We start from the raw sequence: 18,812 nt of genomic DNA, 5'->3' as shown, positions 1-18,812 counted from the left end.
TGGCCGCAGCCGTAAATCGCTCCCGGGGCTCCCCGGCTCCGCCTGGGCACCCGCGGTTTGCAAACGCTCGCTGTGCCTAGGAAAGGGAAAATCGATGGCAAAATGTATTCAAAAGGAATACGAGGCTGAGCCTGAATTCAACTGCCTTTACAAACATTTTTTTTTTTCCCGAGGCAAAGGCTTGCAATGTAACTCCGGAGTTAATTCCTGATGAGCATCGATGTGTGTGAGTCAATAAGGAATTCAGGACCTCAAGAAACACGTTTCTCTGCAACTGGGCTCTGTGTATCCAGATGATTTGTGTGGTTTTGCTTAGGCTGGTTGGTTCCCAGGCCATTTCCAATGCAAAGGTCTATTTTTCTTCTCGGTGACTGAAGTTCAGTATGTAACAGGGCTCAGTGAGGAAAGCAAATGACTCATCTCATACACTCAGCACCCCTCCACGACGCACATATACCTTCACACCAAGAGAGCTGAAGAAGAGAAAGCATACAAGAAAGTCAGGGGAGACCACCCATCCTCTCTCTATCAAAAGGCTTTCCTGGTCATTAAGGCTTGGTCTTTATACTGGACTTGCTCCAACTGCCTGGGGGCCAAGCATCTTTCTCAGAGAAGAAAGAGTGCATGGGGATCAAACTGTAAGTAGAGGCTGACCATATAAATCAAGTACTTCTGCATGATGTGTGAACTGACTGTACACTTTGGCAGAGATCTTAGGAAAGGCCTAGATGCCATTTAGCTACTCCTTTGGGATATTCCTCAGTGATTTCACTGGGGATCCAAAGGCTTTCCAAAGGGGGCTTTTCACTTTCTGAGGAACCTGTGCCAGCACGTGCTCCAAACTGAGGCATTTGTGCTGAGTTCAGTGTCAGGAAAACACATCCCCTGCTGAAAGGTGGGCAGTGGGAAGGTGGGGAGGCAGCAGGTCCGGGAAAGGGAGAGCTCCGGGGCTGGGCAGCAGTGGGCAGGGTGGCAGGCGGAGCAGCACCGTGCTTCTCATGCAGCTGAGCTGTCTGGATGGGCTTGTGCAGGTGCCAGCCTGCCTCCATTTTCAGCACATTCTGTTGAACACAGTTGCCTGTGTCTGCCTCATTAGAGGCATACTGATTGTACACTGAAGCAGCAAGAGGTTCAGAAATGCAAAAATGTGGGTACAGAGCAAAAAAAGGAGGGGCTAAAGTGTGGCGCTACTGTGGTGAGAGCTAAAAGGTCCTGTGGGCACAAGCAAAGACTGGACAAGCCCAAAGAAGTGAAAGCCACAGAGGGCTTCTTTGTGCACAGAAAGGGAAGAGAGGAGGTTCACTCTCTTCTGCTCTCTTTCTGTGTTGTTTCTTTTTTTCTCAGTCTCTGATAACCAGTGAAAACACAAAACTGGGTTAACTGGGTTTGTTATCTGCCAATAGGGCTGATGTTTTGTTCTTAAGTGACCTCCCCAAAGCCAGGGCTTGGTGTTCTAAAGAGATTCAATTATCATTGTTGCTCTGCACCCATACTGCAGGGGTGAAAAAGAAGCACAACCAGTTTCAGCCTCATTGTGCTGAGGGCTGTACAAATTCAAGAGCTCTCACAGTTCGGCTTTGTTTCTTACTGAGGTGTTTGCTACCTTTGAGTGCTCCTATTTAAAACTATGACATAGATACACCTACACACAGTTTTCAAGGAATTGTTGTTGTCATAGTTGTTGCTAGATATCAGATATCTCTGTAATTGTGACTCTTTTCTATCTCTGTTTCATGCTGTGCCTCTGAATTGTTTAGAGGCAACCTGAATTATTTTCAAGCCCTGCTAGGGAGGCCCTTTCTAGGTACATAAAAGAGCTTATATAGACTGTTGTACTTGCAAAACCACTTGAAGTGTAAGCAGTCTATATGTTTACATAAAGGGAAGCAATAAATAAAGAGAACTTTCATCTTGAAGGTTAGTAGCAGCTGTCAGATGCTGAGTTTGTATTAAATATAGTCTGGTAGTACTTACTCATTTAATTAATAGGTGACATACTGTCTTACCTTGATCTGGGTGGTGGGAAGAACAGTGACTGTGAACCAGGGAGTCTCTGCCTGTGTCGCTGCTTGGCTAAGCCATGGCCACATTGCATCCCACAGTAACCAGCTTGTGCCTGTAACCCTGGCCAGCTGACAAGGGTCCTTATGGGGTTACCTACCCCCGGGCAGCCCAGAAACACTGTGGGCTGTAGGGGTCCACCTGCAGCCATCCCGGCTGCAGGGATATTGGCTTGCTCCACTGTAATACCAGCGGTGATTTCCCAATACCAAGGGACCCAGCTGCTCTCCATCCACTTGGCACTTTGGAAAGGCCCAGGAAGGAGAACCTGTCAGCAGATCTTCCTCAACCCTTACTGCACTTTCTTCTGCTTCTGGGGAGCAAATGGAAAACATAACCCTGAACGAGTTCCTTGTATGCAAATGTGTGTTTGTTTATATGTAATGTGGGACGCTGGGTAGTCCCAGTTTTGTGAAGGGAGCCCCTAGGGAGTCCAGGCCTTGAGGCTTAAGTAATCTGACTGAGAGACTTGTATTTGCCTTCTGAAAAAGAGTCAGGCTTTTAGAAGTGATTGCTCCACCACATAAAGAGTCTTACAACAACTTTGATAGATACAATGGAGGTTGACTTTGGGTCATAATCACATTGGAGGCAATCATAAGGCTTTAAATTAATAAGACATGTATTAAGCATAGCCTGAAAGCACTCCCACTTCACTAATCCACTCAGAGTGATAGCTTTTGAAGGAATCATGTAGTGTTTAAGTTAATAATGTATTTCTTAAAAATAGTTCTTTTAGTAGCAAATGTATGACAGATGAATTTATTGTTGAGCCTTCTAATTTGTGACTGTAGTCCTGCTTAAATTGGAGTGTCTGTTTAGCATTAGAGAGGCTTCCCACAGCTTACCAGTTGGAAAGCCCAGATCCATGCTTCCTTTCCAGTACCAGTGCAGTCATTTTGACAGACACAAGGAAGAGCTTTTCCTCCTTTCCTTGGGTCCCAAAAGCCATCCCTGATGTTTCACTTTTAAATGTGATTGTAATGACTCAAATGTTTGGAGTTTCTCAATTTATTTTTTTCATGATTTCCCAAGTAAACAAAATCTGTGTAGTTCAGTGGGATTAGTCCTGTATTATTCTCCATCTCTCTTGCATTTTGAACTGCTCTGAGGGAAGGAGCCACTCCAGATTCTACAGGTTTCATAGAACTAGCAGCTTGCTAAAGACCAAAGATCCAAACTAGTGCTTTCCACTAAGAAAATTCCTATCTTGTGGTCTCAGTGGTGCAGGGCCTGTCTGACCTTCTGGAACAAAACTTGCCACAACAACAGAGCCTGAATAGCAGCTAGAGGCTTTAGCAGGGGAGTGAGGGTTCCCTGTGTCATTTTTGAGGCCTTTTCAGGGGGGAAATACTGAAGCTGCAGACACAAGGAGGATCTACAGGTAGGGGCTCATGCTGCATCTGATGGGGAGATGGGAGCATTGTTCTGGGAATAACTGGCACTTGGGTGTGCTGTCATCATCAGTGCAGTGGAGATGTATAAAGCACACTGCACACAAATCCAAAGGAGACCAGATTACATTAATCCTCCTATTCACAGAGCAGATTCTTGAAAAAATAAGTAGATGGGCAGAAGCTGGCGATGGTACTGGCGTTGTTAAATAGAGATGGTCTTCCAGATCGCCCAAAGAGCAAAGACTTTTTTGATTTGTTGCAAGTCCCTGCATTCTGCTAACAAGAACAAGAAGGTGAAATACTGTTGAAGAACCACCAGCACCACTCCCAATTTATCTAATTTAGAGGTTTCTCAGCAAAATATGTTACATTTCCAAACTCACAGGAACCCTTTGTTAAGCTTTTTTTTTTTTTCCCCTAAATTTCAGAGAATACAAAGAGGATAAGAACCCTGTCTGAGGCGTAGCAGTTAAAATTCCATTATGAGTTTGAACAAAATCACAAACCTTCCAGGGAAACCAGTGATATCTGTTATGTTGATTAATCAGAAAAAGTCCATATGTTTTTCAGGCTTTCCATTGTGTTTTCATTGTATAAACAAGAAAACAAAACCAAAACAAACTCCAAAGGAATTTCATGAAACTGTGCCATGTAAAACCAGAAGAAAAATTTGTTACCACCCATAAAAGATGAAGCTGTTTGCTTTTTTCCCAGCTACTGAGAAGCCACTGACTATTTTTGAGGTTGGGGTTCTGGTGGAGTGGATCTTAATTTCTAATAATGACTATGCTTCACTTAGGAGGGGTATGGTCTATAATACAAAATATTATCTCCATGTGTGTCTTCTGGGGCTAGTAGTGTTTCTTGCTCTCAGACAATAATTTTTGTCTGCTCGAACCCCCAGCCTCAGGGCTCTTCTCCATGAGTTCTTGCCCTATTTTCTAATTTTGATGTTGAAAAGAATAATATCCTTTTTGCAAAGAGCCTCAGCAGTATCTTCCACTCCCTCCTTCATCCGTGGGACTTTGGAAATTTGGAAGGAGAGAGATGGGCTTGGAGCATGGTCTTGTCTCCCAGATCCTAAGGAGTTTACAAGTAATATACATGCAGCTTTGTCGCGGGTTCGGTTTGTAACCGGGCGGAAACACCAATTTAGTGTAGTGATTTGGTCCAAAATACTCATTACTGTTTATCTGCTGTGAGATAAGAATTAGGAGAAATGCAAAACAGGCACCAAACTTGAAAGGATATAAAGAAGTTTATTAACAGACCTAAAAGAAGAAAAAAAATTATACCACCTTCAGAACTCTCCTCCTCCCCCCACCTTCCTCCCTTCTCCCACTGACAATGTGAAAAGACAACCCTTAAGATGTTCAGTCTGTTTACCACTTCCATAATAACCTTGTTCAGTCCATTTAGAAAGAGAAGTCTCTTCTTGCTCATGCTATGAAAACATTATCACAACGAGACAGCCGCCCACTTCCAAATATCGTTCAGTCCATTTAGGAAGAGGAGTCTCTCTGCCTGCGTGTGAGTCCTTTCCCCCGACTTGCAGCTTTTCCCGCAACTGCTTTCGAGGGTCCACTCTTGAAGTTTTTTGGGGTACAATTTTAAGGTCGAGCCGTTCAGAAACAAAACCAGAGGCCCTTCTCCTTCCCTGGGAGCAAAGGGTCTTCATCATCTTCATCTTTAGGACTATCTCTGGGAGCATCTCTAGGGACTGAGGTTTTCTCCTTTCCCGTTTGGAGCAAAAGTCCTCATCTGGTCCATCTCTCCCTGTCCAAACTTCTCATGAAATTACAGCTGCGTCAGCATCTGCCTATCTCAGCGCAGGTGCTTTTGCTCACGAGTTGAACACTCCACCCCCCATATCTTCATGAAATTACAACGGGATACTCTGATATATCATAGCTTCACAACAGAATTTCAGCTTTAAGCATCTCCTCTCTCTCTTCCCTCAGGTTTTCAGCTCTTCACAGCAATAAAAGGGTTACTCTCACCTCGGCCTTGCAGCTTTGCAGCTGGAATGTTGAATTTTTCTTATCGCAGTGGAGAGGGGGGAGAGCCGAGCCGCTCCGGCTGCCCACGGCAAGGCAGTGGGGGGGTTCCATGGCTGGAACAGGTCCATGGCTCCAGGATGGCTGTGGCCCGGCCTGGCCTGGCCCAAGCAGGGCCTGGCCGGGCCCGCTGGCCCCCACACGGGGCCCGCAGCCACCTGTGCCAGCGCCAGAAACGAGAGAGAGCTTGGAGGGGGAGTTTGCCTATTCTTAAATGTGGATCACAGAGGTGATCACAACTTTAAGTGGCTTAGAGAATTGTCCATATCCAAACTGGCCAGCTGATAGGTTCTATCAGTTCCCAGAGGAAACTGTAAGCACCCCTTAGCAAGGACGTCCCTTCCGGGACTATGCTTGCTAACCTATGACAAGCTTTAACCAAAATCGGCCTTTCTGCAGAACAGTAAAAGTGTTGTCTCCTCTAAGAGTCTCCTTCTTTGTCTTCAGTATCAGTGCTCTAAAGCTGTACTACCACCCACATGTTTAAATGTCAGGGACTAGGACTCAAGTGTCTTGAGATATGTGTTCATGTTTAACTGAGAGATGGAGGAGCTTTTTAAGCACTTCTTAGAGCAAATGCACCTTTAACCTCCATGTTATCACAGTAGTGTGGTGTGATATCACTGCTCATGCCATTTCAAAAAACCCCAGCATATTTCTTTAAAAGGACGATCTTGGAGATGCTCTCAGGCTACATGTAAGTGCTGAAGAAGGAGGTAAAAAAAAAAAAAAAGAGAAGTTTCTTTTTCACTAATAGCAACTGAAATTTTTACATTACCACTTGCCTTCAGTAATGTATTCAGGAATATAAGAGAAGCACCATGGACGAGAAGGAAACTCTGCAGAACCACCAAAACAGCTCAAAGGCAGATCTACTGCTTAGCCTCTCCTGAGGCCTCTGCCATTTGTTAGCAGGGCTAAGAGCTATCCAACTCCTCCTCCAGAGTATGGAGCTTTGGACACCTTTTCCTAAAACTGGAATATTATGGAAATCACTTGAATTACAATCTTCCAGTAGACAACACTTTGGTTTAATATTTCTGCACTTTTACTATATATGCACAGTTAATTAAATGTGCCTGATATACCAAAGGACGTTATTTGTGTTGGTGTAAAACTCTACAGATCATACTCCTAACTGTAGTATGTCCCTACCCACTCCCCATGTATACAAACTCAATCCTGTTAATAATTCCAGGTGTCTTGAAAAAATACATGGATTTAAAATGGTACAAAATGAGAAACTGTACTTTATTCAATAACCCTTATACTACATGTATGATTAAAAAGCTTTTGTTTAAGTGGTCCCTTACAAGTCTTAACTACAGAACAATTCATACAGAGGTGACGTTAATAGGATATTTCTCATTAATCCTGCAGTTCCATTTTCACATGCCAGAGATAGGCAAATGAATTTATCTTCAAAGTATCTGTACAGTATTAGAGCGCTGTTTAAGAAAAAGAGCAATGTCAAGGATACAGGTAATTATGCCTCTTTGTAACATCAGGACCTTTCTTTTTAAAAGCAGTGGATTTAGAGGAAATCTTGTTCAGTAAAGCAGTGTTATCAGGTGTCCCAGCCAGGCCAGGTGCAATCCACACAGTATTATATCATGCCAAAATGGATGTGGCAGTCAGGGGTCCAGCCTGGCAGCAACTTGCCTACTGATGCAGAAGACCAGGAACAGATTTATTACTTTTTTATAACTTGTTTAATTTCAATGATACCATGATGTAGTGTGCTGACATAGCAAAACACAGCACATGCCCACAAAAGTCACTCAGAGAAGGCTCCCTGATGCCAGAGCATGTGGCAAAACCACTGGGGTGCTGCAGTCAGACAGAGAATTTCATGCCTGGCTGCCCAGGCTATGTTTGCCCTCTGAAGAGCAATGAGTGCTCTTTTTTGTTTGCCCTCTGAGTAATCAGACTGGTATCCTTCACCCTTCACATCTACAAACTCAGCAAGAAATACATATCTAGAGCATAAATGGTATTATAATACCATAATTTATATTTAAACTGTCTGACTAAATGGTGTCTAGTCCTTACCTTAATCCTAGCACTGGAACTTGGGGGTCTTTGTTGATTATTCCCTTTTCACAGAATCACAGAATAGTCCATGTTGGAAGGAAATCTGTAGATCATCTGGTCCAACATTCTGTGGAAAAGGCATCCTAGATGAGATTACCTGCCCAATCACATCTTGAAAAACTTTAGTGATGGGGACTCTTCCGCGTCCCTGGGGAGGTTTTCTAGTGACTGATGGTTCTTACTGTAAAATAGTTCCTCCTTCTGTTGAGATGAAATCTCTCCCAGTGCAGCTTGTACCTTCTTGTCTTCTGCATGTGGCTCCTTGTGAAGGGAGAGTCTCTGTCCTCTGTAGGAGCCCTTCAAGTACTGGAATACTGTGATTGGGTCCCCCCTGAGCCTTCCCTTCTAAAGCATATAGGAGCTAGCTCCTTCAGTCTTTCCTCATAGGTCAGGTTCTAGAAACCCTTGGATCATCTTCATGGACCTCCTGTGAAACTTCTCCATTCTGTCCATTTTTCTTTTGAACTAGGGGACCAGAGCTGGAGACAGTACTCCATGGCTTCCATTTTCTTTTGCATAAAATGCAGCTCCATTTCTTTTTCTTCCCTTTATATCCTTCTGAAAATGTTTGTAGCCATCCACTGTGGTTTTCTAGTCCTGAGAATTTTCCCACCAGCTTTCTGTAATTCCTATCACATCATAAATCTCAGAGTGGTCACAGAGTTCCAGTTCCTCCTGTTTGTTGCGCAGACCGTGTGTGTATTTGCCTTTGGAAAGACTTGGGGGGTATTCCGCACTGCTCTGGTAGGTGCTCTGGCTGTGCCATTATAACCCTGTGAAAATCACTTTTGTGTGCTCCAGTAAAATGGTCTCACATTTTATTTATCAGCAGTATTTATTGTAATGCAGAGAAGCCACTCTGATTCTGCTACTGCCAGTCAGATGCATTCAAGTATGAAGGGGAAAAAAACCTGTAAAAGGATCAAATGAACAAAAGTTCTGATACTTTATCAAGTAGAAAAGTTAAATGACTTGTTCTATAAAGGCACTGACATTTTTTAAGAAACTACCTCCTCTATTTAAACTTTGTGGGTTTCAACGAAATTTTAATTTTATGTACTTTTAAGAGCTTTCATTTCTTGAGATAAATGCAATTAAATATCTGTTCTCTGCAAAATATTATGGGTCAACTGGTTTAGATTACTTTATAGAAAGATAATCATAGCTAAAACACTTTGCAAAACTTATTTAGCTGGATCACTAGGTCACAGCATTTAGTATTGCTAGTTGTAAGATTAGCTTATTGTAAAATAATTGCATTTTCCCCAAAATCATCTACTAAAGGCATTGGTTTTAGTAAACATGAGATAAGAAAAAATCTTAACAGTCACATCATTAAAAATTCATGCTTACTCTCCATGGAAGATGTCATTTATAATAGAAGCCTGTTTTGCTTGTGTTTCTCTCTTCTGGTGATTTTGAATTGCATCATAACTGACAATATTAATTAAAAAAACACCTTAGTTTGATTGAACAGGTTAAGATGTTTTGTGAGGAAAACATTTAATGAGCAGAATTCTACAAGTCCAACTTATTTTGGAGTCTTAAAATACACAGTGTAGCCAGTGCATGTGTTAAAAATAAAGCTTTCCACTGAAAAATGTTTCCTGACTATCGAAACCCTGGACTACACAAAAAAAAAAAAAAAAAAAAAAAAAAATTCCTGGTTTTTATTTTGCTATAGATTTCTTTTTTTTTCTGTATGACATTCAAAATAGCCACAAAACACAGATCTAGACAGGAGTCAGCCCAGAGCAGCACTGTACATGTTGTGCATTACTTAGATGGAAGATTGTGAAAATTAACTGGGAAAAGAAGGTTCTCCTGTTTTTTCTTGAACAGCATGTTGTCCAAGAGGATGAACATGATGTGAGCACAGCAAATGGCTGCTCTGAACAGCTTAGAAAACTTCCTGCCAGTTTACAAAGCACAGCTTTGGTGCCTGTCACCACCTTTCTCCTCCAACCAAAGCACTGTTCAGCACTCATGGGAGGTTCTGCTTAGCTGCTTGCATCCTTCATAGTCTGAAATGGAGACATCTGTGGGTTTGGAACTCCTTCAGGGCTGAGATGGTGATTAAGAATAAGCACAGTGAGTTAAATTTGAATGTGAAATGAAATAGGAGTTAAGTTCCTAAGCAGCTTTGAGGATCTGTGCCTGAGCTCATAAAATGCAATTAATTAGTGACTAACTGGGGACTCTCTAAGGCTCTTCCATCCTTGAGGTTTCAGTATGACATCTCCCCACCTTAGCCTATGTCACGTGCTCTAAAGTCATCATTTTGCCACGTAAGGAGTCAGACACATTTACAAGCTCTTTGATCTAGCACAATTCCATGTAAACCGTAGCACACAAACACACATCATTGTGTGCTACGGTTTGTGGCAGGGAAGGAGCAGGACTGAACACTACCAGGCCTTGAGCACTGACAACTGTTAGGGCACTGCTCAACCTCTCCTAGTCTGCTGAGCTGTGGCAACAAGCATGGATTGCTAAAGCTGGTGGAAATTCATTATCACTATTGGAATGTCATTAACGCTTTTCCCAAGGATTACATATACTTTTAGGTGTCGAAATACTCCAAGCCAGTGTTCAAGCAAATTAAAAGCAGCAATTCCAGGGAAGAGGCATTTATTGATGATAAAATGCTGTGAGGGCCAACAGATGTCATTCCTCATAATAAGGCATGTGGCTCTAATTTGGCACTTCTTGCCATCAGGAGGAACCTCTTGCAGAGCAGATGTCGCTTCTAATCCTGTCTTCCATGGGTGCCTGTGCCCTGTTGGAATTGGTATGCCAGTTCAGAAGCAGGCTCAGTGCCTTGAAAGCAGATGGTCATGAGCACGAGTCATGCTACAAAACCGATACTTCTAGAAGTGTGGGTGCTGAGACTGAAGGACTACCCAGGAACATCAAAATCTTCCTGTGCAGGAAAATTCCCCCTAAGTAGGCTTATACATGCCATTAGTGCTTTAGTGGTAATAGAAAATGGATGTTATCTGTATCTTCTTTCTGGTTATTTTAACTTTTGGCCAGCCTCTGGTGATCCCAGGGGTCATTCTGGCAGCTGAGGGCGTTGGATAATATACGTGTCTTTGGCAAAAATGCCGTCAATGCTCACTGTTACTTTGAGAGCTCTACAGCACCTGGGAATTGTTGTAGTGTGGAGGACTACCCTGCTGGGCAACAAGGGGGAGAAGTGGCCCTTGAACCTGTATTAATCCAATTCCTCTGTAAGACAGAGCATGACTGTGCCAGACAATACCTGCAGTAAATCTGTGCTCCTGTTTCATTTCACCTGCTTTTTGCTTGGTATAGAGAGTAGCATTTTGCCTACAACATTCAGCCTAGGTCAAACTTTTGTTGCACTGAAGACAATGCCTCAGTTGCCCTCACTGGGATCAAATACCGTTTTTCTTACAAATTCAGCCTTCCATAACAATTAATTTCAGTAAATTTACTGAATGCGGGATCCCAGAAAAACTGGTGCTTGAATATAGCTACTTATTTACTATCCCAAAATGAATCTTAGAGGAATTTAAATGTTTAACTGATATGTAATATGTTCTTAACTTGTGTCAGCAAGAAGAGCTGTTAATCTCTCAAAACACCATGAGTACACGCTTGCTTTCAAGTGTATCTCAGGTTTTAAAAACCAGCCCTTGCTACAATTAATTGCTAGGCTTCAGTAATTACAGAGTAAGATCAGGTTACGCAGATCTGATCTGTTAGGAATCTTAATCCATATGTCTAGGAGAAGCTTACAGTAGGTATGTTTCTCTGTTCTCAGTTAGAGAAGCAAACATTTCCCCAGTATATAATTATACTGCTTCAGCTCCTCCGAGTACCGCAAGAGACACTTCAGTGGAGGACTCATGATGTGGGATGTTTCTTGTCACCGTGATCCTTGCTGAATGAGGAAGGTTTGCAGGGAAGATTTGGTCATGAATGACCTTTGATGACTCAGTCGCAGGTAGTGCCAGGAGATTCTCCTTTCAGAAGGTAGATACACAGTGATGTCTGAAATCCATTTTAAAATGCCTGTGCAGCCCAGGTATCTTTGGAAGGATTCCAAAAACCTTGTATTATCCTTTCTGACAAACATTACAACTGATCAGCAAAATACTATGGTGTCTTCATTCCATGTCCTAGGAGTTTTTAATTAGCCAGCTATGCAAAAGCTCTCAGCCAGCCAAGCAGCTGTACAACCTGCCAGTGGAAGGCAAAGCTACCGCCAACATACGGTGCAACTTTATTACATAATAAAATGCTCGTCTTTCCTGATAGAGATGTAGCATTTCACAGGAAATCAAATAAAATGGGTTATGTGATTCCAAGGTCTGGCACAGTCAGCAAGTTGTCTGCAACTCCCGGTAACACACTGAGAAATTTTACTTTGTGGTGAAGTTTTCGCCTTGCCCAGTGAGGCTTGTAACACTTCAGGAGGGAACAGCACATAGCTCCACTCAAGTAAGAAATGCATATAGCCAGATCCTAAAATATGTATTTTATTTGGTGATGTGAAATGAATTAGTTAGCATTGATACAAGGAGGTGTATCAGCAGAAGGCTGTATTTCTGCTATCTATTATGTATGAAGGACTCTGAAGATGGGTTTGTGCCACAAAAATTAATCTAGATTTCAAAAACTCGGTGTCATCAAAAACAGTAAGTCGTGTAAAGGAAGGAGCTTCAATTCCACTTGGCAGAGGCAAAACATCTCCACTTTTCTTAAACCCACTTTGATGTACGTGAGGCTAAGCTGAATGAGTACCTGCAGTGGCATGGAGCATACATGGCCCAGCTCAGTGGATGCTTCCTGGCTGCAAGTCCAGCTGTGCTGGTAAGCAAGGGAAAGCCTGGAAGCCAGGCGAAGCCCAGTCTCCTGATCCCTCACCCTGTTCTTCACACTGTGACTGTGGTTTTGTCTGCTCTAACCCTCTCAGGAAAAGCTGCTATGATCAGCCTGAGTGGTGTCAGTATAAGCCAGCCTACAACACCTGGCCAGCTTTTGTTTAGCAGTGTAAATACAGTCTGATGGACCAAGCCTCAAACAAAGGCCATGTGTGCAAGGGCATCCTGCTGGAAGTAGAGTTGCCAGTGCTGCCCTGGCAGCTCAACTGGCACTGGAGTTAGGAAAGCACAGCCTGAAGAGGTGATGCTTCCCTCTGCCCTGCCAGAAACATCACCTCTGTCTTCTGCTTGCCTGGATCAGCTGCAAGTGCAGAATACAGCCTCTGACTGCAGAAGCAGTCAGGGCAGCTGGAGGCAAAGGTAGAGACTTCCAGTGCATCTGCACAGAGCTGCTTTTGCAGCTCTTCTGGTGGTAGTCAACCTTGAAGGGTTCCCACCCTTCAGATGCCCAACAGCTTTCTGCACAGCCAGATCCAGGGGCCCAAAACCATCTGACAACAGGTGACACAGGAGAAAGGTGCTTGGCCTTAGGACTGGAGGGCACCTGGAGAAGGATGGATATGCAGCAATCCCTTAGTGATGTGTTAGTGTACAAAAGCCATGGCTGATCACAGCTATCTTTAATCATCAATGATGGCACCAAACTCCCTCCCTAGCAGTGAGGGGGCTGCCTCAGAGGTAGTGCCTCTGGCAGTGCAGAGACCCAAAGCTATCTAAAGCTGTGCTGACAGGCACTGCAGATTTGGCTCCTTATTTTGGTGGAAATTATCAACCTGAGTTATTAACCTGAACTCAAAATTCAGGTTTCATTTTTGAATGTAAAGACTTCTGAAAAATCAGCTTTTATAAAGGCATGTGGTCAGGCACGAACCTCCTCTAAAATAAGTATTTTACAGAGAATTATTGCTCAAACATCTTTGTCTGAGCCAAAGAAAAATGCAACGGGGAAAAATGACTTTGAGCTAAGTTAGGCTTAAGCATTGTGTGGACATTAGTTCTTAAGCATCTTCTTGTTCTGGATGGAAAAGAAACCTGTCATGAGCTGGTCTCTGATCTCTTGCATATTTGGCCTGTTAGGAAATACCAGGCACTAGCTGTCTGAAAGACAAAAAAACCCAATTAGTCAGCTAGTAATCTTATGTACTATCAAAACATCTTAATAACATGGTTAGCCCTTGGGGCCAGTGATCACACTGTACCTCTTGGTCAATAGCTGTGTTTCAGCTTGAGCTACGGAGCTGTATGTTCAGTTGTGTCGCTTGAAAATTACACTGTGAAACCTCATATTGAAATATACCATGTTGGACTTCAAAACAGCCCCCCTTAAAGTAGTGAAATAAAAATCTTGGCTGACAGGTTGCATGTCTGGTAATCATTCTACAATGTTTACCACTTTACAAGTAACAATCAGGAATAAAGAATGGGCATTAATTGAAGGATGGGCAAAAGTTCCAAGTTAGTGAAAAGTGTGTCTTGCAGGTTTTAGTTTTAAAAATCACTTGATTATTTCCAGTAGTTTAAGGTATTTTTCTTATCAGATCATTCCCCAGGGCAGTGATTTTAAATTTCACTTTGTGCTTGTACTTGTGCTTGAAAACTGGGGCACAAAAGTGCAGCCTAGTAAAACCCAGAGGAATAATACATCCCAGTGTTTTGCAGGTGAAAAAAAGTCTTTGCAACCTCATTCATCATCAGGTTTTCCTGCTCACTTCTCTGTCTGTGCTGTTTCCTTGCTGTGTGAATTTGGAAAGTGGCTCAACTCCTTTTTTAAAGCTTCTTCAGTTCTGTGACTGGGAAGTGATTTAGAATTCCTAAGTGGCGTCACTGATGCAACAACTAGATGTAACTTCATTGTCGTTAACTTGGCATCAAGTAGTGTCCAAGGATCTCTATGCTGGAAGGGCCTTCCTATAACCCTGGGTAAATGTTTGTCCTTCAGTGAACATGCACGATGCCAGCATGCTCCCAGTGTCTTGAGTGTGATTACAGCTGTGGCAGGAGCTATCAGCTCCAAGCCTCCTGCCAGCACACGGAATGCTTGACCTGCTGTGAAGAGCTGGAAACTCACTCCGTGTCACAGGCTGCACATAGCAGCCCACGGGACAGGGAACTGCAGACGCAGCTGCACTCATGCTGTAATACTCCTCTGCAGTTTGTTTGTCAGCAAGACACAGACCCGTAGGCATTGTCAAACAAGCTGCTTTTCTAGAGAGGATGCAAATTCTCCAACAAAAGGAGACTTTATTGCCCTTGGCTGCAGACAGGGAAATCTGTAGCTGTGGGGCTCCAGAACACAGCCCTTCCTATCGTTGTCTCCTCTCAGATCAAGACCTGCCACAGAACATGGCCTAATTTATATCTCATCAAATGCAGAATTCTCCCCATACATGTTCCTGCTAGTTTTACAGTTATCTATATTATCATATGATATTTCCATCCTTTTTTATAAATATTTGTAAATAATTTCAGAAAAAGAACACCTATAGGAGGCACTAGCTCCTAGTGACACATACAAGAGAGTCTTTGTTTTCTGAGGGTGAGGAGCCCCTGAAATGAGCTGCTGCAGGGCAGGGCCAGATGGTGAAAAGAACGGTGACAGATATGGAGGGAGAGTGGTTCAACGACATCTAGGAGCCTGTGGGATTTTGGTCATGGTTTTCTTTGAACATACATGTTCAAAGTATGTTCCCAGCCCTAATTTCTCCATGTCTACTGGCAAACAAGTGTAGGGGAAGAGTAGCTGCAGCTGGGACTCTCCAAAGTAACTGCAAGTCTTCAAAGGAATATTCTTCTTTTCTGTATAGTTTTTTTTTTCAGAAACAGAAGAGTAGGATTCCTTGGGGCTCACAGTGAGGAGGTGATAAAAGTGAGGATGAAGGCCTTTAGCCCCAGCAGATCATTAATAGCCTGTTAAACACTCTACTGCAGTGCTGCTCCTCACAGAGCACAGAGTCTGCAAAAATACAGGGCCTTTTATGTGGCAGCCCCCGAACGACTCACCAGGTGCTTCAAAGGCAAGCAGAGTCTCCCCTGGTTTAGAATGCCAAAGTAGAGGAGTAGGAGGGAAGAGGTGCAATACAACAAAGGATGTGGTCACCTGGAAACTGTTCACCCACTGCACATCTGGTGTTTCTGTACAGGCTTTTACTGAAAAATAAGAGGTGGTATCATGGAAGGACCCATGCTACTGATTCACCTGCGGCAGATAATAGTGGGAGGCATTATTTCATGATGGACCAACAGGTACCATCTGATGAATAATCTTTCTGATTCTCCTATAAGTTGATTCCTTGCAGTAAATTAAAACCTTTATTTTCCTCCTAGGTCATGAGGAATATGCATTCTCTTAATCTTTAATTAATTTCTTCTTTAAATGCTATCTGAACTCTGGAATCCAGCACTATGTGTAGCAAGGTGAAACTCGCCTACCTCTGCACCTGGGGAACTAGATGCTGCCCTAGTGATATCCGTGGAAGCAGCAAACATTTGCTTTTTGGGGCATGTTATACACGCATGTGTTGCTGTATCCCACTGTCTCTTTCAGATCTCCATCTATGAGTGAAGAGCAAAGTGGGACATAATGTCTCTTAAGTTAAACATTGGCCTTATCTCAAATCCTGGGTGTATTGATATTGCTTTGGTGAGTTGACCTTGGCTGGCTGCCAGGCACCCACCCTGCTGCTGTCTCACTATCTCACCTCCTCTACAGGACAAGAAAGAAAATAAGGTGAATAAGACCACAGGTAGAGATAAAGACATGGAGATCACTTACTAGCTGCTGTCACAGGCAAAACAAACTTGACTTGGAAAAAATTTTAGTATATTAACAATTAAAGTAGAGTTGAAAGGTGTGAAACAAAGACAAAACAAAAAACTAAAACAGCTTTCCTACACCCCCTTTTTCCAGTCTCAACTTCACTTCTCCCTTCCCAAGTCCTCTGCCTCCTCCATCCCATATCCCCATTGAGCAGCGCAGTGGGAGGAGAATGGGGGTATCAGTCAGTTCATTACAGTTCCTCTCTGTCATTTCTTCCATCTCACACTTCTTCCTGCTCCTGCATGGGTCTTTACCCAGGGCTGCTGTCCCTCAGGACAAACCTGCTCCAGCACGGTTCTCATGTCCGGGGACCACAGCTTCTTCCAGAGCCCTGTTTCTGTGAGGGCTCTCCATGGATGCAGCTTCCTTTGGGCCATGTCCACCTGTGTCAGTGTGGAGTTCTCCATGGGCTGCAGTGTGAATATCTGCTCCGCCACTGTCCTTTCCACAAGCTGCAGGGAAATACCTGCTTCCCCATGGTCTTCTCCAGGGTCCTTAGGGAACACCTGCTCCCTCTCAGCCTCACAGTTTTTCCCTCACTGCTCACTACAGGGCACTGTTTTACCCTTTCTTAAATACATTCCCTCTTGGCTGACAGGACAGGCTGTGCCCTGTGGTGGGTCCATTTCGGGAAGCATCTGTGCCTGATACAGAGCAGCCCTGGTCCCCCTGGTGCAGGCTGGCCCTGGGGCCTCAAGACACCCAGCTCAGTGATGCAGCTCAGCTCCCTGAGTCCATTTCTTAATAAAAGATCAAAAGCTGTATTGCTTTTTTTCCTTGTATTTTTCACTGGAAGGGCTTGTCCAGCCACAGCACAAGGTGTGTGGCCGGTTCTCTCCAGGCTCTGGCATTTCTGATCCAGGGATCCTATGAGGCCATGTTTGTCAGCTTTCTCACCCACTCATTTAAGGAATTAGGAGATCTCTTATGCTGTGTTTTAGACAGAAAAACTGTTTGTAGCTGGCAGCACTTCATCTTCAATACCTAGGAAAACTTTTTAATTTGTTTTTTAATAAGAGGTTATGTAACTCCCCTGGGCTTGTACTTCAATGAGGGAATTGCTTCCATTTGGTCAGATTTGAGAGGCGAAATGTTCTCGTATAATACATTTTGCAACTGAGAATAACGGGTTTCCATTAAAGAACACTTGAACAGCATTTCTCTGCAAATAATAATACTTTAATCTTCAAGGTTAGTGCTTCTGCAACTGAAACGTACAAAAAAAAATAGCTGAAGAAAGAGAAAAAACTTTCTACAAGTGGTGCTACCCAAACTGCCTGTGTAAGCATATATATCAGACCACTTCAGGAATAGCTTCAGGAGTGTGATGCAGACAGCCTGAGGTGGACACACATGCTGCAGCATTCCCTGGCACCTGCCAGAAGAGATGTCCTCGTGCACAGCTGCAGAGGAGACGGGGCTAGGCTGGGCCAGGTTGTCTGCGGTTGTGACTTTACAGAAGTCAGCAGTGTTTGTCAGCAGATAATTCAGCACATAAATGTAACATAAATGTTACACAGGTGAAAAATCCATGTATTTTGGCTATTCAACACTGACCTGATGTGCTGAGGGGTTGTTATGTGCACAGCTGTGTAAAGGTGACCAATGCTTCAGGTCTTTCTGTTCCTGCATAGAGGAACACTACACTGTTTTGTCTGAATTTTTAATGTGGCTTGAGAAAGGTCAAATATGTTTGTAGAAGTCCATTTATACTGCAGATACACACTTCAAATTAAGACTTATGTGCAAGCAGCTTCAAAGGCACAGAAAAACTTAAAGCTGTTTTCTCAGAGCCAAAAGGTGTATTCTTCCTGTATCAGAAAAGAGGATTTTCTTTTCCAACCTGCTTTTTTTTTTTCTAGTAGATTTTCAGTAAAAAAGGCAAAAATGAAATCTCTCCTTTACTTGCACACTTTCAAGAAGCCTGTGTCTTAAAAATACTGGAGACTTGGACATGCCAGTTATTCAGATAATGCTGTCATTTTCCTGCAGGCAGTACCTAACCAATATAATATTGTATCTTTGTAAAACAATTGAAATAAAAATCATAGGCCTTTTCTGACATCCTTTGTATTTCTTGCCACTATCTCCTCTTGTTTCTTCAAACAAAATGTTCATTCTTTTGCAAATGTCCAAGTCCAGATCTGCTGTAATCTTTTGCTCCTCTTAGGCTTTGTAGACAGATAGGTAAAAACAATACTCCAACTTTGCCTTTCTCAAATGTTAAGAAAATATTGTTTTCCTTATGTCTACAAGGAATCTAGGATGTCATCATTCCCTAGATGGCAAGTTCAGGAGGAAACCAGACCCATTAAAAGTTTTGAAAGAGGTCAATATAAGGTGGAAAACTTAGCAACCTAATATTTGTTATGAGAATATGATTGAAGTGGATGTGAGAGTTAAGGCAGAATTTTTCCTTTGTTTTTTATCTTATTATTCAAATGTCTCAGTGTGATGAGGGACTCTGTGGGAA

General features: G+C 43.1%; 1 protein-coding gene across 1 annotated transcript in view; it reads left to right on the top strand.

The window, feature by feature from the left end:
- Positions 1-18,812, top strand: part of MTUS2 (microtubule associated scaffold protein 2) — a 251,169-nt gene that overhangs the window by 183,844 nt on the left and 48,513 nt on the right. The gene's annotated exons all lie outside the window — the stretch shown is intronic.

The sequence above is a fragment of the Corvus kubaryi genome, unplaced genomic scaffold, assembly GCF_017639235.1.
Source record: "Corvus kubaryi isolate FWS band 111438036 unplaced genomic scaffold, C.kubaryi_AGA036_p1.0 split1-65, whole genome shotgun sequence".
In the NCBI taxonomy this organism is placed as follows: Eukaryota; Metazoa; Chordata; class Aves; order Passeriformes; family Corvidae; genus Corvus; species Corvus kubaryi.
Note: the sequence above shows the minus strand (reverse complement) of the source record. Positions and strands in the feature narration are given on the sequence as shown.